General features: G+C 43.8%; 1 pseudogene; it reads right to left on the minus strand.

Annotated features, from left to right (window-relative positions):
- Window positions 1-1,084: 1,084 nt before the first annotated feature.
- Window positions 1,085-2,279, minus strand: LOC123134497 (2-oxoglutarate-dependent dioxygenase AOP2-like; annotated as a pseudogene).
- Between the last annotated feature and the right edge of the window lie 24,621 nt (window positions 2,280-26,900).

Raw genomic sequence — 26,900 nt, forward strand, 5'->3', positions numbered from 1 at the left:
ACCGATTGCAAAGGCGTGGTAGAAGATATTGAAGAAGGAACTGGTGGCCCTCATAGTGTTATCATCAGGGAGATTGCGGACTGGAAGATTGGTTTATGTCCTGCCATTTTGTTTTACGAACGCAGAAACTTCAGTGTTGAAGCTCATAATCTCGCTAAGCAAGCTACTATGTTAGGTATAGGCATGCTACCATATCAAGCTGCCATGTGTGTTTGTGTCTCCCCCCATCCAATTCTTGTACCTATGAACATTACATTACCTAACAATACTTTGGTGTGATTTTTCAGAAAAATGTACTTCCTCCGTAAAGAAATACAAGAGCGTTTAAATCACTACTTTGGAAGTAACTGGTAAAAATGAGTGCTTTGTGCGAATATTGTCTTTGGAGGCCGAGCTCCATGGAGCTTGATTTTGAAAAAATTGAATGTCGTCAAATTTCATATTTTCTGTGTTTAAAAAATTCTAAAAAAAATACAGATATACATGAAGGCATAACACACACGCGTGTAAATTTTCAGGGCAAAATATGTTGAAATGAGGGCTGTGCAAAAAAGACAAATCTGAGGCTTTTTAACACGTAATACTATTCATCCTCCGAGACCATGAATTTGTATTTTTTGTACAGGTCACATTTCAACGCTTTTCATCCTGAATTTTATACACATACGCATAACCTCCCTGTTTACTTGCAATTTTTTTTCCAGATATTTTTGAAACAGAAAAGTTTGAATTTTGATTTGTTTTCAGTAAAAGGCCTCCATGGAGGCCGGGAGCCAAACGTCCGTTCTCTACTTTGTGTCATTGATTAACTTTCTTAAATGGGTACATTTGTGTCCTAAATGTGGTACTCACTTGTCGCAGATGGGGGGGGGGGGGGGGGGGGGGGGGGGGGAGGGGAGGGCGTACAAAGAAGAAACTAAGAAAGATAAATAAAAACTAGAAAACTGTTGTACAACAACGTAACTGCAGGTTTTGACTAACTTCACACTCAAAGATAAATGCTCTTTCCTTGACGGATTACCTGTCTAACAGGCTACCTCACTCGAGAGTGGTGAGGCGAAGTGAAATTGACTTGCGAGTTCGATCACTCCATGGGCGATCCTCCATCCTTCTCTACCCCACAGAAAGCCTTCAATGGATCAGTGAATTTGCGCCCTTCTTCCGAGTGCCGGAACTTGGTGTAGTCGTCGTTCTTACACGGCCCGTACACCAGAGGGTGGTCTTTGTCCACGACCTCGTCCATCGCGCTCAACTCCGTTCTTCCCCCGGCAGACGAACAGCACTGCCAGGCGCTCACGGTTGCTCGGCGTTCTGACACGGTGGAGGCACGGCGGCACCCTTCCGTTGGTCACGACCTGCGGCATATACGGCGGTGACATCCCTGTGGCGTCAGAACTGGAGATGCGCGCGCGCACACGATCAGACATGATAGAGAAAGGGCGCGCGTGCCTCTTACCGTCAACAACTCGCCGGCCACGAAGGCGAACGTTGCCGGATCAGGCGGCACGGCGAGCCAGCTCCCGTCCTTGGCCTGCACCTCCAGGCCTTCCACCCCGTGCTGCACGATCGTGGTGGTCACGCTGTCGTCGCAGTGCGCCTGCAGGGACATGCAGGTCCGCGAATCGGGCGGGACGCCGTAGCGCGACAGCCGGGCGGAGTGGGCCAGCGCGTCGAAGTGCGCGTCGATGTGCTCCTCCTGGACGCCGAGGCCCTCCAGGACCATCTTCTCCACCGTCCGCTGGAGTTCAAACACGTTCTTGGCTGCCGACACAATTGTGTCGCTGCGCATGGACGGACACGGTGAGAAGGTCAAAATGGATCGGCGACAACCGCGCGGCGGAGCAATGATGGTAGCCTCATTGAGTCAGATCATTCTAGAAAAAAGGTGACCATGGTTACCAGAAGGCAGGGTTCCCATGCGTCCACAGGAGGTCGGCGAAGTCACGGACGCGGTCGGCATCGGTGACGTCGGAGAGGCACAGGCTCTCCCAGTTCATGCCGGGGATGTTTGAGATGTAGCCTGTGAACGGCCCCATGGCGGAGACGTTCCGCTGCTTGGCCTCCACCGGGAGCGCGAACATCTCCGGCATGGCGCGACCGAATAGCCCCTGACGGAGCTCCGGGCCGAGCGCGTCGTGCGCGACGACGACGAAGCCGTGCGCAAACATGGACGCGGTCACCGCGTCCCGTGCTTCCCCCCAGCCTGGGCCGCCAGGCTCCAGTCCGCGGAGGTCGACCTTGGTGATCTCCATCAGCTGATGCTCTGAGCCGTCGGTCGAGCCCACCGGTTTGGCTTCTGATATGTGATGCTTCTTGGCATACACTGTTAGAATTAATGGGCTAGGCCCATAGCAATTTCTGAAATCTCAAAGCCCATTTGTAAAATGACAAGTGGTGGTGCTAAGTTTAGTCCCACTTGGAAGTTGAAGAAGAATTGGACCTCTTTATATAGTGGGTTCTCTCCACCACTCTAAGTGGTGTGTGAGAAGAGAAAGCGAAAACCACATGTGCTCGCCTCACCGGGCCGGGGCGGGTTATTTTTATGTCTTGGCAGACAAGTTTTTGATTTCTTGTCCGGTAAGTATACGAATTAGAAACCGAGTCAGTTTAGGATTGTGGTCGCGACACAATACCGCCTCTGGTCCTAATATATATACAGCTAATGGCTGCGGCCATAGACACATCGGAAAACACCTAGGGTTTTGCCTCATCTCACAACTTGCGCCGCCATCGTAGTCTACTCCATCCCAAACGCCGGCGTGCATCGGCGCGTGGGAGAGCAGGTCTCCGGAACCGTTCGTCTTTGCGATCCTGCACCGGGAGAGGACGAATTAGGTTTTTGGGAAGCGCTGCGCGCGACTGCTCAAATTCGTCATCACGGGTCGTCTTCCGTCCAAGTCGGGCGGTGTTACTCATCTTCGTATTCATCGCCGTCAGCAGCAGATCGTCGCCAACATCGTCATCAACACTGTCGCACCCATAATAGCTAATGATCAGTACGTCCAACATCTTTTGTTCATGTCTGTTTCTACAGCTATTGTTACGTGTTTGCTGCTGTTATGCATGTCTTGCTGTTCTTCTAGTTTGCTAGATTATTGCATGCTAGTATCTCTTCTAGTCATGAATTATTTACTGGAATTAATCATGAACTTGCCTAATATTCCAACAATCCAAAAACCTAATTCTAGGCAATTTCCTGAGTTAACTATGGCTGGATTCGCTGATGCACTGAGGCCGGATAAGTTTACCGGTGTGCACTTTAAGAGGTGGCAGGTGAAGACCACGCTCTGGCTTACTGCTCTGAAAGTTTTCCACGCTAGTGTTGATGCTCCAGAGGGAATGACCGACGAAGATCGGAGAAAATTCCAGGAAGCCAATACTAAGTTTGTGGGATGCATTCTGAGTGTTCTTGCTGACCGTCTGTGTGATGTGTACATGCACATAAACGACGGAAAAATTCTGTGGGATGCACTGAATGCAAAATTCGGTGCAAACAAATGCAGGCAGTGAACTGTACATCATGGAGAGTTTTCATGACTACAAGATGGTGAATAATCGTTTTGTGGTTGAACAAGCTCATGAGATACAGTGCATTGTGAAGGAACTTGAACTCCTTAAATGTGTTCTACCCGACAAATTCGTGGCTGGATGCATGATTGCAAAGTTGCCTCCTTCATGGAGGGATTTCGCCACAACTCTGAAGCATAAGAGACAGGAGATATGATTTGAAAGTCTGGTTGCATCTCTTGATGTTGAAGAAAAAGCTCGGGCTAAAGATACCACTGAAAAAGGAAGTGAGGTTCATCCTACTGCTAACATGGTGCAGAGGTACCCACATAACAAGAACAAAGGGAAGAACAAATCTGTTTTCAACAAGCCTACCAAGACTACTACCTTCAAGAAGAAGAAGTTCAACAAGGCTGAGCTAGAGTGCTACGCCTGTGGGAAGCCTGGACACTTTTCCAAGGAATGCCCTGAACGTGCAGACCGCAGAGGGAAAACAAGCTCCAAGACTGTCAATATGGTGACCGCTAGCAATACTGATGGGTATGGTAATTTACCTATTGTGCTTTCAGTATTTCAATCATCTTCGTGGTGGATTGATTCGGGTGCTAACGTTCATGTGTGTGCTGACATCTCCCTGTTTACTTCTTATCAGGTCGCAAGGGATTCTTCCGTCCTAATGGGGAATGGGTCACATGCTTCTGTTCGTGGCATTGGCACGGTGGATCTGAAGTTTACTTCGGGAAAGATCGTGCAACTAAGGAACGTGCAGCATGTCCCTACTATGAACAAGAATCTAGTTAGCGGCTCCCTTCTATGTCGAGATGGATTTAAGGTAGTTTTAGAGTCCAATAAAGTAATAGTGTCAAGATTTGGACAATTTATAGGAAAAGGCTATGAGTGTGGAGGCTTGTTCCCCTTTTCTCTTTCAGATTTTTGCACTAAGTCAATAAACCAAATTTGTGCTAGTGTTAATGATGATGCAAGTATTTGGCACTCTCGTTTATGTCATATTAATTTTGGTTTAATATCTCGGCTATCCAGCATGAGTTTAATTCCGAACTTCACAGTTGCCAAAGGTTCTAAGTGCCATAGTTGTGTGCAATCGAAGCAACCTCGAAAGCCTCATAAGGCTGCCGAGGAGAGAAACTTGGCACCTCTAGAACTCATACATTCTGATCTTTGTGAGATGAATGGTGTGTTGACAAAAGGTGGAAAGAGATATTTCATGACTTTGATTGATGATGCGACTAGATTTTGCTATGTTTATTTGTTGCAAACTAAAGATGAAGCATTAGACTACTTTAAAATCTATAAAGCTGAAGCTGAAAATCAACTAGAGAGAAAGATCAAGCGTCTTAGGTCCGATCGTGGTGGAGAGTATTTTCCAAAAGTTTTTGATGAATTTTGTGAGGAACATGGTATTATTCATGAGAGGACGCCTCCTTATTCACCTCAATCAAATGGAGTGGCCGAGAGGAAAAACCGCACATTGACTGACTTGGTGAATGCCATGTTAGACACTGCTGGTTTATCTAAGGCATGGTGGGGGGAGGCTCTATTGACTTCATGTCATGTCCTGAATAGAGTTCCCAACAATAATAAAGAGAAAACCCCTTATGAGGAGTGGGTTGGGAGAAAACCATCACTTTCTTATTTGCACACTTGGGGATGTTTGGCAAAGGTCAATATTCCTATTCCTAAGAAACGCAAACTTGGACCAAAGACAGTGGATTGTGTCTTTCTAGGGTATGCTCAACGGAGCATTGCTTATAGGTTTTTAGTGGTAAAATCTGAAGTACCTGATATGCATGTTGATACTATAATGGAATCTCGTGATGCAACATTTTTTTAGAACATATTTCCTATGAAAGATATGCATAGCATTGCTAGATTTTCTTCTGAGATAATTCCTGAATCTAGTACAACTGATGAATATTTCGAACAATCACATGAGGAAGTCCTTGAGAAGGATAACAATGAAGTTCCTAGAAGGAACAAGAGACAAAGGATTGCAAAATCCTTTGGTGATGATTTCATTGTATACCTTCTGGACGACACACCCAAGACGATTGCAGAAGCATATGCATCTCCGGATGTAGATGATTGGAAAGAAGCTGTTCATAATGAGATGGACTCAATTCTTTCTAATGGAACTTGGGAACTAACTGATAGACCATATGGTTGTAAACCTGTGGGCTGTAAGTGGGTGTTCAAAAAGAAGCTAAAGCCTGATGGTACTATTGATAAGTACAAGGCGCGGCTAGTGGCCAAGGGCTACACTCAGAAAGAAGGCGAAGATTACTTTGACACCTATTCACCCGTTGCTAGAATGACCACCATTCGAGTGTTACTTTCCTTGGCTGCCTCTTATGGTCTTATCATTCATCAAATGGATGTAAAGACAGCTTTTCTCAATGGAGAGTTGGAAGAGGAGATCTATATGGATCAGCCTGACGGGTTTGTGGTAAAGGGTGAAGAAAGAAAGGTTTGCAAGTTGTTAAAATCTTTGTATGGTCTGAAACAGGCACCTAAGCAATGGCATGAGAAGTTTGAAAGAACTTTGACTTCTGCAGGATTTGTCATTAACGAGGCTGATAGGTGTGTTTACTATCGCCATGGTGGGGGCAATAGTGTCATATTATGTTTGTATGTGGACGACATACTGATCTTTGGTACAAACATTAATGCAATTAATGAGGTCAAGTCTTTTCTATCAAAAAGTTTTGACATGAAAGATCTGGGAGAAGCCGATGTAATTCTAAACATCAAACTTATTAAGGATGAGAGTGGGATTACATTAACTCAATCTCACTATGTTGAGAAGGTCTTGAATCGATTCGGTTTTATGGATAGCAAGCCTTCTCCAACACCTTATGATCCCAGCGTGACACTCAGAAAGAACAAGAAAGAAACGAGAGATCAATTAAGATACTCTCAAATTGTCGGTTCACTCATGTACTTAGCTAGCACTACAAGACCAGATATCTCTTTTGTTGTGAGCAAACTGAGTAGGTTCATGTCCAACCCGGGTGATGATCATTGGCATGCACTAGAAAGGGTCTTGCGCTATCTGAGAGGTACTATGAGTTACGGAATTACTTATTCAGGGCATCCTGCTATGCTAGAAGGATATAGTGATTCAAATTGGATCTCCGATGTTGATGTACTTTACGCAACAAGTGGGTATGTATTTACTCATGGTGGTGGCGCAGTGTCATGGAGGTCTTGCAAGCAAACCATATTGACGAGGTCAACTATGGAAGCAGAATTAACTGCTTTGGACACAGCTACTATTGAGGCAGAATGGCTGCGTGAGCTCTTGATGGACTTGCCGGTTGTTGAAAAACCTGTAACGGATATTCTTATGAATTGTGATAACCAAACGGTTATCGCTAAAGTGAACAATTCTAAAGATAATGCAAAGTCATCAAGACACGTGAAAAGACGTTTGAAGTCTGTCAGGAAGTTGAGAAACTCCGGAGTAATAACTGTTACGTATATACAAACAGACAAAAACCTGGCAGATCCCTTTACAAAGGGACTATCACGAAATGTGATAGATATTGCATCGAGGGAGATGTGTATGAGACCCATAGATGTTACACCATAGTAGTAACCCAACCTTTGTGATCGGAGATCCCGTGAATTAGGATCTGAGAAGAACAAGCTATTGGTTAACTGAGGAGAGTAATAACTTATGATCGTCTCCAAGTGAAGATGCAAAACTCTCAGAGCTGTAAGGCTCAGATCTGTAAGGCAGGTCGGCAACATGCCTTAATGTGGTTCTATTGGCTATAATTAGCAAAGATGCTGTCCTACAGAGCAGTCTTGAAAGAACACACCTATATGAGTTCTGACTGTAAACGTCGCAGTCTATGAGATTTGGGTGATCTCTAGTAAACTCACGAAGAGACCAGGGAGTATGACGTATAAGCTCCGAACCGCGGGGTAGCCTATTGGCGGTCAGGTACTGGTTAAGACTTTGAGTGAAACCTGTTCACACAAAACTAGCAATTCAAGGCATAGTCCATTGTCAAGTTGTGAATGGATGTAGCTTAAAGTTCTAGGCAGAAGTTCAACTTAACAGTCTCTGCTGAAACACTGGTATATTAAACAAGTGGTGAGAGAAGGCAAATCTCTAAATGGGTATTTGAGATCTGGTGGGGGATTGTTAGAATTAATGGGCTAGGCCCATAGCAATTTCCGAAATCTCAAAGCCCATGTGTAAAATGACAAGTGGTGGTGCTAAGTTTAGTCCCACCTTGAAAGTTGAAGAAGAGTTGGACCTCTTTATATAGTGGGTTCTCTCCACCACTCTAATTAAGTGGTGTGTGAGAAGAGAAAGGGAAAACCACACGCGCGCGCTCGCTCACCTCGGCTCGCCTGCCTGGCCGGGGCGGGGGGGGGGGGGGGGGCGGGGCGGCACGTACATGCGACATGCGCGTGAATGGTCCGCCGAAATCCGGTTCGTCTCCTTGCAGGAGCGCAGCTTCCTTTTGTCGTTTTATTTTTATGTCTTGGCAGACAAGTTTTTGATTTCTTGTCTGATAAGTATACGAATTAGAAACCGAGTCGGTTTGGGATTGTGGTCGCGACACAATACCGCCTCTGGTCCTAATATATATACAGCTAACGGCTGCTGCCATAGACACATCGGAAAACACCTAGGGTTTTGCCTCATCTCACAACTTGCGCCGCCATCGTAGTCTACTCCATCCCAAACGCCGGCGTGCATCGGCGCGTGGGAGAGCAGGTCTCCGGAACCGTTCGTCTTTGCGATCCTGCACCAGGAGAGGACGAATTAGATTTTTGGGAAGCGTTGTGCGCGACTGCTCAAATTCATCATCACGGGTCGTCTTCCGTCCAAGTCGGGCGGTGTTACTCATCGTCGTATTCATCGCCGTCAGCAGCAGATCATCGCCAACATCGTCATCAACACTGTCGCACCCATAATAGCTAACGATCAGTACGTCCAACATCTTCTGTTCATGTCTGTTTCTACAGCTATTGTTACGTGTTTGCTGCTGTTATGCATGTCTTGCTGTTCTTCTAGTTTGCTAGATTATTGCATGCTAGTATCTCTTCTAGTCATGAATTATTTACTGGAATTAATCATGAACTTGCCTAATATTCCAACATACACCATGGCAGGTACTTATAAATCTAGCTAAAGGTCAGCGGATGAGCTGGTAGGATAGCTGTTCATCATGTGACGCTCTTGGTTTCGTTGTTTTTTTGTTTGCAACGCCGCCGGGCTCGTGCTATTTGTCTATGCTAACTGTTCTCGCGAGTACAGTAGTGAAGTATCTGTCAGATGGTCAGTGTGTAAGCTTAACACATAATGGAACAATGATAATCGATCTTGTATCACCACGGTGGCACGCACTTGATCCGGCGGCGAGATCTGTGCCTGCGGCCGCCATCCAGTTGACTCATTTTAGGCTAACATGCAAGCCCACTGATTTCAGGGGGGTTGGTCAGCTCGAGATCCCGAGTGCGTAGCCGTTCGACCGGTGGCAGCAGCATCATCTTCCTCGTCTCCCAAATGCACCAAAAAATTCCTGGTAGCACCGCCGACTCGCCCCGTAGCACCGTCGGAAGACCATGCGGGCTCGCAGGAGCGAGAGCGACACGGCGCCTTGCAGCCCCGGTCTACCCACAGAAGTACACAAGTACACAACACCATCGCTCGCCCCTCGTATCAGCCCGTCTCCACTTGGCAGCAGTGCCCATCGTCGCTCGCAGCGTCGGCACCCCGGCCTGCAGCACCATTTCCAGCCCGAAAATCCTACGCTTACGGAATTCTTGCACGGACTGGTTATATGGACTACTGCCTCGCCAACCAATACCCCTGATTTTAGCTTGTGGGACCACTCCTCCCTAATCTTCTCCAACCACAACTCTCCACTGGAGTCCGTAACTGAAATCCCGTGAGAATATGCCCGTAAGTCTAGCATCTCTCTTTCCAGCCGCCCGCCCGGCACCGAGCCGTTCCCGAAGCACCATGTGAAACATGTGATTGCAGCACTCTCGAGCGCCTACCTTGCAATAGCACGGTCGGCGGCGCACCGGCCTTGCAGCGCCGGTGTCCACCCCCAGCAACCACCGACGCATGCTCTGCAACAATTGTCAACGTTGCACAACTCGCCTCTAACTTGCAGCAAATGATGGCTGCTGCAGACGAAGATTGCAACAACGACGATGGTGGCAACGGGCATCCTTGTAGAGTGGCTCTTTGGGTTGCAAGACTGGTCACTGCCGCACTGAGGGTTGCAACAACTGCACCTAAAGTGGCGTTGCTCTTGTAACATAGTAGTTCAAGGTTCCTAGCTGCATCCGGTGCCCCGATCTTTGTAGCACCTTAACTGCCCTTGCGGCAACGATGGTTCAGGGGGTGCGTCTGCATGTGTGAGGTTGCAACAGGCACATGTTTGCACCAATGGTGGGTGCGGCGGGCTATATTATCACTTGCAACAATGGCATGTGGTGGCGGCAACAAGCATACGTTGGCAGGGCGGGGAAATGAGAGAGCAACGAGGACGAGAGATGATAGGTAGGGGATGGGATGTGTTGAGATATTTCTAAAAATAGGGCAAGCGGCGCCGAAGGGGGATGTGTTGAGATATTTATAAAAATAGGGCACACGGCATGGGAGGGGAACGGGGACGCGTGGCGCATGATGGACGCGGACGACACTATGTTGTTTTTGGTCTGGCGATTTGAATTGTTTTCTGTATACATATTGTATGAGTATATGTTGACTTTTAAGACAAATTTAATGTTAAAACTAAAGCTGAGTGCGCCACTACAAACACAACTAAGAAATCTCTTTCTCCACATGCGACTAGAAGAAAAGTTAGGGTTTTTGCCGCCCTCGTCCGTCATCCAGGTTCCACTGGCACTTGTGTGTTGGACGTGCAGCGTATCCCCTCCCCTTGCTGGTGGGAGGGATATCTTCCTTGTTTTAGGTGGTTTGAGTGTGTTGCTTGGGCGGTAGCGTACGGAAGTCGGAATAATGCCCCCTCGCCAAATCCTCGCTTCGACGATGTGAGTAGCACCGACGAAGGGCGTGTGGAGGTGTGTTTCTCGCAAGTCTTCTTGGATTCAGTTGGCGTTTTGTCTCCGGTGGATCCGTCTAGATCCGATCAATCCTCGTTTTCGTTGGTGTTTTCTCCATATATGACCCTTTTCGTTTATGCTTCTCATCGTAAGTGACGGTTGATTTTCTAGTGCATTGGTCCTTTAGGACCTTAGAACGACAACTTCCCGGTTGGCTACTACAACAAGTCTTGCAAGTCTCTGGTGAGGGAGTACTCGCTCCCGTGCTTGTATGCGCCGCTAGGTGCTCCATGGACCTGATTGCACTTTTTGTTAGTTTTGGTGTTCTTTGTTCCACTATTGCACATTATTAATAAAATGGATGATTTTTCGAAAAAAAAGATCCAGTTCACACGGTATATCCTGACGTGTCAAGCACCAACGGTGCCGTGAGGTTATTTTCTCATTTCCCTTCTTCTCTGCCCGGTTGGGAGTGGATCGACCCATCATGAGAGAGAGAGAGAGATCTTGGGAAAGTATGATCCCCGATCCCCTCTATCGGCAACGCTAGCAAGAAGGGAGATGGATGAGGTGCCTGATGCATCCCTATGTGTTGTAGAGTTAGGTTAATATTTCCCTCGGGGAGTTAGGTGTTCTGCCGTTTACCCTTCCAGTGTTCTCGAGCAACACTTGGTGGCTAGCGGCGGCATTCATCATGATAGTGGAGGTGATGTGATGGTTGATACTAGATGGTTCTTCGTCGGCATGCTCCTCAATAAGCTCGAGTTCCATGATTTGGAGAAGTCCCCTCCCCTTTCTCTCGACACTCAAGGTCACCAAGGTGGCAGATGAAGAGACAATGAGTAAGGTGATCTTGGAGCTTGCTGATTGTGTTGGAGCAGATTAGTAGAGCTGGATTTCTCGGGTGAGCTACGTCACTTGGAGGTTGCCGGTCTCCGCCGCATCTCTGCCTCTTTTGGACGAATGTCGGCCACCAAATTCCTCCCGGCATGGAATCCCTATGAGAGGCAGGAGCTACATTAACTTGGGCCCATGACGAGCATCAATAGTCATGGTGGCCACGACGCATCGAGTGTTGGCATTGAGGCTGTATCTGAGTAGATGTGTTGTTGGGCCTGATTGCAATTTAGTTTTTCAGGTTTAGGTCCTTGTTAAAATCAAGGACTAAAGTATAGTTTCTCATTTTATGGAATCCTTGCCTATACTTGTACTATCTCTGTTGAGCTTTCTATTAATGTAGATATTTAGGCCCTTCAGGGCCTTTTTGAGATAAAGAAATGCTTGGCACAAACAAACCTGGCCATACAGGCTGTGCTTTTAAGGCTGGACCGCGAGCATAGATTTTTGCCCCGCACGATAGGCGAATAAAAGGGCCGGGCTGACCCTCGACTCGCCAAGGAATGAAGCCGATCCTCAAAGTTGGCATTAAGGCTTGCCCAACATGGTCCTTTTAGCACCGTTTGACTTTTTAGGGCTTTAAGAGCTTTTTTATTTGAGGAATCCCAACACTTTATTACTCAAAGTTCGCAATGTTTGGGGTACAAATAGGGTCATGGGGTTAGCCTAACAAGATGTGGCGCCCCTGACCTAACGAGTGAGAAAATTTAGCAAGCGAATGGGCTTCGCCATTTGATGCCCAACCCTTAAAAAGAAAATTAGAATTAAAATTTGAAGTTCGCATATTGATTTTAGCAATAATTTGACTATTGATACGTCTCCAACGTATCTATAATTTTTGATTGTTCCATGCTATTATATTATCTGTTTTGATGTTTTATACGCATTAGTATGCTATTTTATATTATTTTCAGGACTAACCTATTAACCTAGAGCCAAGTGCCAGTTTCTGTTTTTTCTTTGCTTTTTAGCTTCATGGAGAAGGAATACCAAACGGAGTCCAAACGGAATAAAACCTTCACGATGATTTTTCTTGGACCAGAAGACACCCAGGAGACTTGGAGATCAAGTCAGAAGAGCCATGAGGCGGCAGCAAGGCGGGAGGGTGTGCCCAGGGGGGTAGGGCGCGCCCCCTGCCTTGTGCGCCCCACGTGACCCCACTGGCCTACTTCTTCATCCTATATATTCACATATGTCCCCAAACCACTAGAAGCATCCACCAAAACACTTTTCCACCGCCGCAACCTTTTGTACCCGTGAGATCCCATCTAGGGGTCTTTTCCGGCATCCTGCCGAAGGGGGATTTGATCATGGAGGGCTTCTACATCAACTCTATTGCCCTTCGGATGAAGCGTCAGTAGTTTACCTCAGACCTATAGGTCCATAGCTAGTAGCTAGATGGCTTCTTCTATCTCTTTGATTCTCAATACCATGTTCTCCTCGATGTTCTTAGAGATCTATCTGATGTAATCTTCTTTTGCGATGTGTTTGTCGAGATTTGATGAATTGTGGATTTATGATCAGCTTATCTATGAATATTATTTGAATATTCTCTGAATTGGTATATGCACGATTTGATATCTTTGTAATTCTGTTCAAACTATTGGTTTAGTTAGGATAACTAGATTGGTTTTTCTTACAATGGGAGAAGTGCTTAGATTTGGGTTCAATCTTGCGGTGTCCTTTCCCAGTGATAGTAGGGGCAGCAAGGCACGTATTGTATTGTTGCCATCGAGGATAAAAAGATGGGGTTTACATCATATTGCTTGAGTTTATTCCTCTACATCATTTCATCTTACTTAATGCATTACTCTGTTCTTCATGAAGTTAATACTCTAGATGCAGGCAGGAGTCGGTCGATGTGTGGAGTAATAGTAGTAGATGCAGAATCGTTTTGGTCTACTTGACACGGACGTGCTGCTTATATTTCATAATCATTGCCTTAGATATCGTCATAACTTTGCGTTTTTCTGTCAATTGCTCGACAGTAATTTGTTCACCCACCGTATTATTTGCTATCTTGAGAGAAGCCTCTAGTGAAACATATGGCCCCCGGGTCTATTTTCCATCATATAAGTTTTCGATCTACTATTTTGCAATCTTTTACTTTCTGATCTATAAACCAGAAAACCCAAAAATATTTATTTTATCTTTTGTTTAGTTTCATCTATCTCTATCAAATCTCACTTTTGCAAGTAACCGTGAAGGGATTGACAACCCATTTATCGCGCTGGGTGCAAGTTGTTAGATTGTTTGTGCAGGTATTGGTGATTTGTGCGTTGTCTCCTACTAGATTGATACCTTGGTTCTCTAACTGAGGGAAATACTTATCTCTACTTTGTTGCATCAGCCTTTCCTCTTCAAGGGAAAAACCATCGCAAGCTCAAGAAGTAGCAACCATGCACCCTAAAGCTTCCCTTTTGGATGTCCCTTGCAAGTTGCTTTGAATCCGTAGTGATCAGAATGTCATGGAGAAAAAGATCCTTGGCCAAAGATAGTGCTTCCCTACAACAAGTTGTTTTGAGCGTAACCATATCATAAACACCATAAGTCACTAATGAAGATGAGCCTATATAATTTCCATCTGAATCCCTACAAACAGCTATCGCAGAGCCACCAATTCCTGATCTAGCAAGGCCCGCATCAATATGGATTTTCGCAAATCTTGTAGGTGGTGCCACCATACGAGCAGGACCCTACGGAACTTCCCTCGCTTGCTGTGGCTGATTTGTGGTCTTCTATGATACAACTCCAAGTTCTGATATGAAGTTTGTAATGAAGATAGGGTAGATAGTGGACTTTGAAATACTTCTTCGTGTACGAAATTCCTCCTTGCCCACCAGGTAGCCCATAAAGTTACCACTAGTCTCATGAATGCTTCATGGGATAGTGAATCCATCATAGTAAATAGCCATTGTTTCACACTTGGTTCATCGGTTGCCATCATGTGTTCTGCTATATCATCGTTGACCAATGCCCAAATGGATCTTGACACTGAAAACTCTATTAAAGAATGGCACCACGAGTCCTCCATCCCACACAAGGCACAAGTGCTTGTTGTAGACATATTATGATGACAACATACATCCTCCGTGGGGCAAGAATGCTTGGCCAGCCTCCATAAGAACATCCTAATATTTCCTGGGACTTGTGTCTTCCACAATGATTTCCATGATGCCTCCTCCTGTCCCAAGTTAGTCGATCCAGCTCTATCCTCTAGGAAAGCTTCCCTAAGAAATTTGGTGGCAACCATCATTTTATATGCCGATGGAACTGAAAAGGCCCATTATTCGCATGATTCCATGCCCAAACATCACTGATATTTCTTGTACACAAAGGAATGTTCAGTATAACCAAGACATCTATAGGAATAAATACCTCCTCAACCCGTGTTCTGTTCTACGTGGTAGTCGTGGGATCAATCAGCTCGGACACAAAATGAGGCGGACCTGCCGCAAACATGATTCCAAGGAATGTTCAGTATAACCAAGGAATGTTTCTTGTACACAAAGGAATGCCCAGCCGCAAACTGATTCAATGTCGAGCCGCAAACTGATTCTTCGCATGTTTCTTGTATAACAAAGGAATGATTCCATGCCCAGCCGCAAACTGGTATGTCTTGTACACAAAGGAATGTTCAGTATAACCAAGACATCTATAGGAATAAATACCTCTCAACCCGTGTTCTGTTCTACGTGGTAGTCGTGGGATCAATCAGCTCGGACACAAAATGAGGCGGATCAGCCACAACACGTCCATATGGTCTCATTATCGCAGGTCTAGGTAACCAATTGTGGTTCCATATTTCTGTTGTTTCACCATTGCCTATCTATCGAATAAATCCTTGCAAAAGGATGTCCCTCCCTTCCAGTATAGCTTTCAAACCTGGGACGGGTGGCTTCCTACTTCTGCCTTCAGAATAGACGAGGAAGGGAAATACAGAGACTTCAAAATTCTCGAACTCAAGGTTTCAGGGTTTTGTAGGATGCGCCACGTGTGCCTTGCGAGCAACACCAGATTAAAAAGCTCAAAATCCTTGAAACCAAGGCACCCACCCCTTTTGGTTGTGTGTTCACCTCCCATGATACCCAAAATTGGCTTTTGTTGTCCTTCTTTACTGCCCCACTAAAATTTCCTAATCAACATATTGAGGTGTTCACAAAGCCCCCATGGTAGTTTAAAATAGGACATTGAATACACAGGGACTGCATGTGCTACAGTTTCACCAGAACCTCCTTTACCGTAGTGGACATGGTTTTCTCAGTCCAACCTTGGACTGTACTCCATAAACAACCAATAAGATACTTAAGACACTAGGTATTTAAACTCCCACCTGAGATGGCATACCAAGATATTTCACATTTAATGTTTCATTGGATACCTGCAATATTCCTTTCACTTCCTCACGTATATTTCCTGGGCAACCCTTACTAAAATATATAGATGACTTATCATTGTTGATATGTTGTCCAGTAGCCATGCAATAAATATCCAATAGTTGGTGCATCACTCTCGCCCCATCACCATTTTCTTTGAAAAATAGCAGGCTGTCATCTGCGAAGAATAGGTGGTTAACATGTGGTGGATGAGGCGCCACCTGAAGTCTGCACAAATTGGATGACTGATTTCTTGATTTTAAGAGGCAGGAAAGGCCATTTGCTGCTAACAAGAAAAGGTATGGCGAAATTGCCCCCCCCTGTCGAATACCTCTTGATGACTTATAATTCCTATAATCTCCTCCCATTGAAGAAAATTAAGAATCTTACCAAGGAAAGCATATTCATGACAATATCCAGCCACTATGCCGAAAAACCAAGTTTAAGCATGACAACCATCAAATAGTGATGAGGATATCAATACTATTGTTACACCCACAGCCCCTACTGCTACATATACTGGACCAATTACTAGAGCTTGCACACGCCAATTAAATTATCAGGTACTTTCGTTTCTTGGTAATGATTCTAATGTTCATGAGAATATGATACTGCCTAAACTGGATACATTTGTTTTGCTTTCAAATTAAGGGCCTAGCATGGACAAGAGGGATGAACACTGGAGAAAGATCAAGCATGGAGATGATGGCATGCACAAGGGGAACAAGACTGGATTGTCAAGTGATGATTTCATGACTTTGATGCCACCATAATGAGTGTATGAAGGCTTGGATGAAATATACAAGACGCCACTTCCTAAATTTTGTCCAGAGGCTATTATAGGTGTTGTGTCGCCTTATTTTTTGGCCAAGCCCATAAAATTTCAAAATACTTGAGTATAGGCTGTTTTTAGAGTCCGTATGTGTGGAGAAACTAGAGTTAGGGTTGGTTTTGGGCCCCTCCTCCAAGGGGTCATGAAATCCCCCCTCTTCCTCTCTCTCTCTCTCTATATATATATATATCCCTTAGGGCGTCGTTTAGACTTTGGGCTTTGTTTAGATTAGAAGTTCGCCATAGCTGCAACTTCATGTGCTTCGTTTATGTTCAACGACCAGACCAAGATGTCGCAGAACCCCACTTGATCAGTAAAGCTTTTCTCTTTTATTCGCAATATCCAGATTGCAATTTCTGTTTCTTGCTTGTTCTTTGTTTGCTTGCAGGAAATAGACCTCCGTGGTCTGGTTGACCATGCTCCCGCATGGTCAATAACCTCTCGTAGTTGGTTTAGCGATTGCTAAGGTGCGACGTCCTTGCACGTTCGTAGTCGGATCGTCAAAGTCTACTCCACCAATGATAGCCACCATCTCATCGAAAGACGTGACACCTTTGCCTCTATCAAGTGGTATAAGATTTATAGGTTTCTAGGTCAGATTTTCCATTTTTCATAGTTTAGATTGAGTCTATTCTTCATACCTACAGTCCATGAAAAAGCCAAAAAAATTAGGGTTAGTTTATCATATCTGAACCAGTCCGAGCCTTTGCATAATCTTTTCTGTATTTGCTTTGTTGAATTTGCGGTTGCATCGTCGTGTCAAGTTGCTGGTCTTAGCGTCTAGTCCCTTAGAGTTTTGATTTCTATTCATAGGTTGTCATGCCGCTGCCGCACCATCGTTATCACCGCTGCCATATACCACCATCATCATCACCGCTGCCATATACCACCATTGTCGTCACCACTTCCATATACCACCATCGTCATCACCGCTGCCATATACCACATATCCACCGCCATCACACTAATCCGAGTCCACCTCCATCACAGATTCACCACCAGTTCGTGTTCCACCGTCCTACATATATCCGCCATTAGTCCAAGTTTCCACCAGATTCATCTCCGCCATCATTCCTAGTCCGAGTCCAGTATTTGTTTCTTTGGTTTTGATTTCTAGATCATGCCATACTTCGAGTCATGACCAAGTCGGATTCCCCAATTTCCGTGCCACTCATTGAAGAAAAGTAGTTCCATTTAAAAAAAAACTAAGTCTTGGAAATTTTGGCTAGGCAGTTTTTAGATCATTTGTAGACTTTTTTGAAAACAAATTTATTGTTAACCAAAAAAAAGAGGGAAGAAAGTGCAAAAAATGAAAAAAAAAGATTTAGAGTGTGCTCCTCCCTTGTTTACGTGTCGCGCCATGATATTGGTAGTGTTCTAGGCTCGCGTCTCTAGCACGGTCTAGCCTAGGACCAACATAGTACCATCGTTGAGCGTTTATTCAACTTTGCATCTCTAAATTGATTATTGCGGACCCTTTTTGCTCCCATATTATAAGTCTTGCCATCTCCACATACATCTACGTCGTGCGTTTGACTCTCCCTGGTAATCGCTCTATCCAAGCTTTGAGAGTTTTGACTACAACGGTTGCCAATCACCACCTGCTGCTTGGTAAGAACTGGTAAGAATTTGAGATTTGCTTGACGGAGTTGTGACTTTCCACAACACCACCGCCACTTCCTAGTAGTCTGTAGGATCATATTATTGTGTGTTTCTCTTGCTACTAACCAATGCCAGGATCACAAGCGGATGAGCTAGACTGGGAGAATATAAGGAATAAGGAGCTCCATGATAAATTCGAGGAAATGATGGGTAAACAGGTAGAAGACGTGATGACTAGTTTTGGCAAGGCATTAGAGAGGATTGATAACATTGAGAATACAATTGACAACAAGTTGGATGCCAAGTTCGCTGAAGTGCTTGTGCGTCTACCTCTACCTGCTGCACCGCTGCAACAACAACAACAACAACAACAACAACAACAACAACAACAACAACAACAACAACAACAACAGCAGCAGCAGCAGCAGCAGCAGCAACAACAACAACAACAACAACAACAACAACAACAACAACAACAACAACAACAACAACAACAACAACAACAACAACAACAACAACAACAACAACAACAACAACAACAACAACAACAACAATAGCAACAACAACAACAGTCTCCATGTCGTGATCCAACCCTCCACCGATCGAGGCGTGTTCCTCTTGAGGAAGGAAAAAATTCTGGTGCCGCCACTGCTGCTGCTACGACTGAGGAGGAGGACATTTACGAGGGCAATTACGAGGATGAGGTTGGTCAAAATCAGAACTACGTGTAACCACCAGCACCACCACCATGTCATCCACATGCATATAATCTCAATGATAGGGCTGCACCATGCTACTTCTTGAGCTTGCGTTGGTTTTTCCCTTGAAGAGGAATGGGTGATGCAACAAAGTAGAGATAAGTATTTCCCTCAGTTAGAGAACCAAGGTATCAATCCAGTAGGAGGCTGATAACCCATAAGTATAGGGGATCAATTGTAGCCTCTTTAGATAAGTAGGAGTGTCGAACCCAATGAGGAGCTAAAGGTAGAACAAATATTCCCTCAAGTTCTATCGACCACCGATACAACTCTATGCACGCTTGATGTTCGCTTTACCTAGAACAAGTATGAAACTAGAAGTACTTTGTAGGTGTTGTTGGATAGGTTCGCAAGATAATGAAGAGCACGTAAATAAAAAGTAGGGTATTCTTAGATAAAGAAGCAATAAAGTCAATATAGCGAGTGTGGAAAAGTGGTGGTAGGAGTTGTGAAATTGTCCCTAAGCAATTGACTACTTTACTAGACAGATAGCAAGTTTTATGTGGGAGAGGCATAAGCTGACATACTTTCTCTTCTTGGATCATATGCACTTATGATTGGAACTCTAGCAAGCATCTGCAACTACTAAAGATCATTAAGGTAAAACCCAACCATAGCATTAAAGTATCAAGTCCCCTTTATCCCATACGCCACAAGCCTCTTACTCGGGTTTATGCTTCTGTCACTCAAGCAACCCACTATAAGCAAATCATGAACGTATTGCAACACCCTACAGCAGGAATCCCTCACGCTTGCGCGACACGGAGGGCACAATAGGACAGCAACATAACCACAAGCAAATTAAACCAATCATAGGAATTCACGAATCACCGGTAGGACAACGAAAATCTACTCAGACATCATAGGATGGCAACACATCATTGGATAATAATATGAAGCATAAAGCACCATGTTCAAGTAGAGGGTACAACGGGTTGCGGGAGAGTGCACCGCTGAATATAGAAGGGGGGAAGGTGATGGAGATGTTGGTGAAGATGGATGAGGTGTTGGTGTAGATCGCGGTGATGATGATGGCCCCCGGCGGCGTTCCGACGCCACCGGAAGCGAGGGGGAGAGGCCCCCCTTCTTCTTCTTCTTCCTTGACCTCCTCCCTAGATGGGAGAAGGGTTTCGCCTCTGGTCCATGGTCTCCATGGCGTGGGAGAGGCGAGAGCCCCTCCGAGATTAGATCTGTCTCACTGTCTCTCTCTGTTTCTGCGTTCTCAGATTCTATCCTTTCACCATTTCTTATATATCCGGAGATCCGTAACTCCGATTGGATTGAAACCTTCGCCCAGATTTTTCTCCAAAAATTAGCTTTCTTGCGGCAAAAGAAGAGCATCAACCTCCTTATGGGGTGCCCACGAGGGTGAGGGGCGCGCCCCCTAACTCGTGGCCGCCTCGGGCACCGTCTCGCGTTGATTTTTCTTCCCAAAATCATAAATATTCCAAAAATATTTTCCGTCCGTTTTTACCCCGTTTGAACTCCGTTTGATATGGGATTTCTGCGAAACATAAAACATGCAACAAACAGGAACTGGCACTGGACACTGGATCAATATGTTAGTCCCAAAAATAATATAAAGGTTGCCAAAAGTGTATGAAAGTTGTATAATATTGGCATGGAACAATAAAAAATTATAGATACGACAGAGACGTATCAGCATCACCAAGCTTAATTCTTGCTCGTCCTCGAGTAGGTAAATGGTAAAAAAGATAACTTCTTATGTGGAATGCTACCTAGCATAATCTTGATCATGTAATCTAATCATGGCATGAATATTAAGACACGAGTGATTCAAGGAAATAGTCTATCATTTGACATAAAAACAATAATACTTAGGGCATCCCAATAAACAATCATGTCTTTCAAAATATCAATGCTAAAGAACGTTATCCCTACAAAATCATATAGTCTTTTATGCTCCCTTTTCTTAACACAAGGTACCCCTCATGCTCATCCCGGTGTCAGCCAAGCAATTAGTTCATACTTTTTAACGCGCTTCAGCTTTTTCAGTCCTCACGCAATACATGAGCGCAAGCCATGGATATAGCACTATAGGTGGGATAGAATATGATGGTGGGGGTTTATGTGGAGAAGACAAAAAGGGAGAAAGTCTCACATCGACGCGGCTAATTAACGGGCTATGGAGATTCCCATCAATTGATGTCAATGCGAGGAGTAGGGATTGCCATGCAGCGGATGCACTAAGAGCTATAAGTGTATGAAAGCTCAAACTGAAAACTAAGTGGGTGTGCATCCAACTTGCTTGCTCATGAAGACCTCGGGCATTTGAGGAAGCCCATCATCGGAATATACAAGCCAAGTTCTATAATGAAAATTCCCACTAGTATGTGAAAGTGATAACTCAAGAGACTCTCTATATGAAGAACATGGTGCTATTTGAAGCACAAGTGTTGTAAAAGGATAGCATTGCCCCTTCTCTCTTTTTCTCTCATTTTTTTTATTTTTTGGCAGGCTTCTTGCCTCTTTTTTATTATTATTTGGGCTTCTTTGGCCTCTTTTATTTTTCATAAAGTTCGGAGTCTCATCCCGACTTGTGGGGGAATCATAGTCTCCATCATCCTTTCCTCACTGGGGCAATGCTCTAATAATGATGATCATCACACTTTTATTTACTTACAACTCAATATTACAACTCGATATCTAGAACAAAGATATGACTCTGTATGAATGCCTCCGGCGGTGTACCGGGATGTGCAATGATCTAGCTTAGCAAAGATATCAAAAAACGGACAAGCCATGAAAACATCATGCTAGCTATTTACGATCATGCAAAGCAATATGACAATGAATGCTCAAGTCATGTATATGATGATGATGGAAGTTGCATGGCAATATATCTCGGAATGACTATGGAAATGCCGAGATAGGTAGGTATGGTGGCTGTTTTGAGGAAGATATAAGGAGGTTTATGTGTGATAGAGCGTATCGTATCACGGGGTTTGGATGCACCGGCAAAGTTTGCACCAACTCTCGAGGTGAGAAAGGGCAATGCACGGTACAGAAGAGGCTAGCAATGATGGAAGGGTGAGAGTGCGTATAATCCATGGACTCACATTAGTCATAAAGACCTCATATACTTATTGCAAAAGTTTATTAGCCCTCGAAGCAAAGTACTACTACGCATGCTCCTAGGGGGAGGTTGGTAGGAGTTAACCATCGCGCGCCCCCGACCTTCACGCAAAGATAAACAATCAAAATACAATGCGTGCCAATTTGGTTACATAGTTAGTAGACCATACATGCATGCTTTGGGAATCACAAACCTTAACACCAATATCCTTACTAAACACAACCATTTACTAGAACCTCCCACATATTATCATCTCTATATCGCAAAACTATTGCAAGGAATCAAATATATCATATTCAGTGATCCACAAGTTTTATGTAGGATTTTATGACTAACCATGTGAATGACCAATTCCTTTCATCTCTCTAAATAGATATAAGTGAAGCACGAGAGTTTTATTATTTCTACAAAAGATATGCCCACGCTCTAACAAATATAAGTGAAGCAAAAGAGCATTCTACAAATGGCGGTTTTCTATGTGAAGAGAAACAGGCAATCCAAACTTCAAATGATATAAGTGAAGCACATAAAGCATTCTATAAAGCCATACTCAAAAGATTTAAGTGAAGTGCAATGAGCATTCTATAAATCAACCATGGACTATCTCATACCAGCATGGTGCATAAAAGAAAAGTGAAAACTAAATGCAAAAGACGCTCCAAGACTTGCACATATCGCATGAACGAAACGAATCCGAAAACATACCGATACTTGTTGAAGAAAGAGGGGATGCCTTCTGGGGCATCCCCAAGCTTAGACGCTTGAGTCTCCTTGAATATTTACTTGGGGTGCCTTGGGCATCCCCAAGCTTGAGCTCTTGCCTCTCTTCTTTTTCCTCATATCGAGACCTCCTCGATCAAACACTTCATCCACACAAAACTTCAACAGAAACTCGGTAAGATCCGTTAGTATAATAAAGCAAATTACTACTCTAAGTACTGTTGCAAACCAATTCATATTTTTCTTGCATTGTGTTTACTGTAATATAACTTCTCCATGGCTTAATCCACTAATAGAAATTGATAGTTTCATCAAAACAAGTAAACTATGCATAAAAAACAGAACAGTCTGTAGAAATCTGAACATTCACCATACTTCTGTTATTCCAAAAATTCTACCAAAATTAGTAAAAATAAACAATTTGTACAGAAAGATAGTGCAAAAAGTTTCAGAACCGTTTGACGTTCTAGTAAAAAAATTAAAATCGCGCACTACAGCCAAAGTTTCTGTCCTGCACTGTACAAACCAACAAGCATTGTAAACATCCTAAAGGCGAACCTTGGCGCATTGTTTTTATTATATAAACTTTATAAAAGCATACAACAGAAATAAATGACTCTCTAAAACTTCTGGGTTGTCTCCCTGGCAGCGCTTTTTTTAAAGCCATTAAGCTAGGCATATAGTGCTCAAGTAATGAATCCACCCGGATCCCAAGGTATATCAAAGCGAATTTTAATTAACAATGATTTGTAATTTATTAGTGAGCACAAAGTAACATATATCAAGCAACAACGACGTCTAACTCTCTTCCTATGCATCGGCATGTCAAAAAAACAATTCATGCACATATAGTAAAGGCCAATGCATAGTATAAGCAGTTTCTTGCAATTTTATCATATTGGAAACATAGAGAGGTGGAGATATAGTTCCTCTCTCATAATAATTGCAAGTAGGAGCAGCAATCACATGCATATCACATTCATCAAAATTATCATATGCAATGGTAAAAGTCAACCCATCAATATAATCCTTAATAAGCACAAACTTCTTCGATATAGTGTAGTTGGCAGAATTCAAAAAGATAATAGGACTATCATGCGTGGGTGCAATAGCAACAATTTCATGTTTAACATAAGGAACTATAGCAAGTTCATCTCCATAAGCATAATTCATATTGGCATCTTGGCCACAAGCATAGCAAGCATCATCAAAAAGGGGTATTTCAAGAGAATCAACGGGACCATAACAATCATCATAGCAATCATCCTTCGGTAAGCACGAAGGGGAATTAAACAATGTATGAGTTGAAGAGTTACTCTCATTAGAAGGTCGACACGGGTAGCTAATCTGCTCTTCCTCCTTTTGTTCTTCGCTCTCCTCATCATCTTTTTCATCTAATGAGCTCACAGTTTCATCAATTTCTTCTTCCATAGACTCCTGCAAAATATTAGTCTCTTCTTGGACAGCGGAGGAGTCCTCAATATATGGTTTAACATAGGCATTAGAAGCATAATTATAATAGCAATATTTAAGTATGGCAAAATTTTCAGATTTGTAAAGAGTAGCCTCATACGTTTTAATCAAAGAAGCAATTTCATAAGCACCCTTAAAAGCAACAAATTCTTCAATTTGTTGAACATCATAGTAATTATAAACACCCTTAGCATACGAAGATATGATTCCATTATCACTAAACTCACATTGGTAGGGAAGGTGTTTCTTAGGGTTTTCAGAACAACAAGTAATATCATATATTTCACATAAATTCCAAGCATAGCATTGCAAACGATGAATTTGATCCAGTAAAAGTTTCCCTTTTTCAGATATACGGTGTCGCACATAACAAGCATGCTCATCTAAATATTTGCCATCAACTAAGATAGTTGGCGTTCCAGCACGAGCACAAAGAGATCGAAGATGATCAAAGTAAAAAGCTCTAGGAGTGTGACAGATTTTGAGTGGTTCTTCAACCATTGGTGTAGTAGGTACAACTAATTTTTTTGGTATTTTGTGTTTCCTACGCATAACTAAAGATAGAAAACAACTAAGAACAGCAAATAAAAATTACTTAGTGATAAAGCAAACAAGCACACATGAGAATATTCACCCCACGTTATGACTCCCCGGCAACGGCGCCAGAAAAAGGTCTTGATAACCCACAAGTATAGGGATCAATTGTAGCCTCTTTCGATAAATAGAAGTGTCGAACCCAACGAGGAGCTAAAGGTAGAACAAATATTCCCTTAAGTTCTATCGACCACCGATACAACTCTACGCACGCTTGACGTTCGCTTTACCTAGAACAAGTATGAAACTAGAAGTACTTTGTAGGTGTTCTTGGATAGGTTTGCAAGATAATAAAGATCACGTAAATAAAAAGTAGGGGCTGTTTAGATAAAGAAGCAACAAAGTAAATATAGCGAGTGTGGAAAAGTGGTGGTAGGAGAGCAATTGACTACTTTACTAGACCGATAGCAAGTTTTATGTGGGAGAGGCATAAGCTAACATACTTTCTCTTCTTGGATCATATGCACTTATGATTGGAACTCTAGCAAGCATCCACAACTACTAAAGATCATTAAGGTAAAACCCAACCATAGCATTAAAGTATCAAGTCCCCTTTATCCCATACGCCACAACCCCCTTACTCGGGTTTATGCTTTTGTCGCTCAAGCAACTCACTATAAGCGAATCATGAATGTATTGCAACACCCTGCAACGGGAATCCCTCACGCTTGCGCAACACGGAGGGCACAATAGGACAGCAACATAACCACAATCAAATTAAACCAATCATATCAATTCACGAATCACCGATAGGACAACAAAAATCTACTCAGACATCATAGGATGGCAACACATCATTGGATAATAATATGAAGCATAAAGCACCATGTTCAAGTAGAGGGTACAACGGGTTGCGGGAGAGTGGACCGCTGAATATAGAAGGGGGGAAGGTGATGGAGATGTTGGTGAAGATGGCGGAGGTGTTGGTGTAGATCGCGGTGATGATGATGCCCCCGGCGGTGTTCCGGCGCTACCGGCAGCGAGAGGGAGAGAGACCCCTTCTTCTTCTTCTTCTTCTTCTTCTTCCTTAACCTCCTCCCTAGATGGGAGAAGGATTTCCCCTCTGGTCCATGGTCTCCATGGCGTGGGAGGGGCGAGAGCCCCTCCGAGACTTGATCTGTCTCTCTGTCTCTCTCTGTTTCCGCGTTCCCAGATTCTGCCCTTTCACCGTTTCTTATATATCCGGAGATCCGTAACTCCGATTGGTTGAAACCTTTGCCCAGATTTTTCTCCAAAAATTAGCTTTCTTGCGGCAAAAGAAGAGCATCAACCGCCTTACGGGGTGCCCACGAGGGTCAGGGGCACTCCCCCTGCCTCGTGGCCCCCTCGTGTACCGTCTCGCGTTGATTTTTCTTCCCAAAATCATGAATGTTCCAAAAATACTCTCTGTCCGTTTTTATCCCGTTTGGACTCCGTTTGATATGGGGTTTCTGCGAAACATAAAACATGCAACAAATAGGAACTGGCACTGGGCACTGGATCAATATGTTAGTCCCAAAAATAATATAAAAAGTTGCCAAAAGTGTATGAAAGTTGTATAATATTGGCATGGAACAATCAAAAATTATAGATACGACGGAGACGTATCAGAGGCACAAGCAAGTCCCCAATATATGCACCTACACAAACAATCAAACACTTGCACCCAATGCGATAAAGGGGTTGTCAATCCCATCATGGTCAATTGCAATGGTGAGATCTGATAGAGATAGATATAAAAGATTACTAAAACGTAAAATAAAATAAAAGTAAATAAATTGCAGCAAGATATTTTTAGGTTTTTTGGTTTATAGATCTGAAAATATATGATGGAAAATAGACCCGGGGGCCATAGGTTTCACTAGAGGCTTCTCTCTTGAAGGAAAAAATATGGTGGTTGAACAAATTACTGTCGAGCAATTGATAGAAAAGCGCAAAGTTATGACGATATCCAAGGCAATGATTACGCATATAGGCATCACGTCCATGTCAAGTAGACCAAAACG

This window comes from Triticum aestivum, chromosome 6B (assembly GCF_018294505.1).
Source record: "Triticum aestivum cultivar Chinese Spring chromosome 6B, IWGSC CS RefSeq v2.1, whole genome shotgun sequence".
Lineage (NCBI taxonomy): Eukaryota > Viridiplantae > Streptophyta > Magnoliopsida > Poales > Poaceae > Triticum > Triticum aestivum.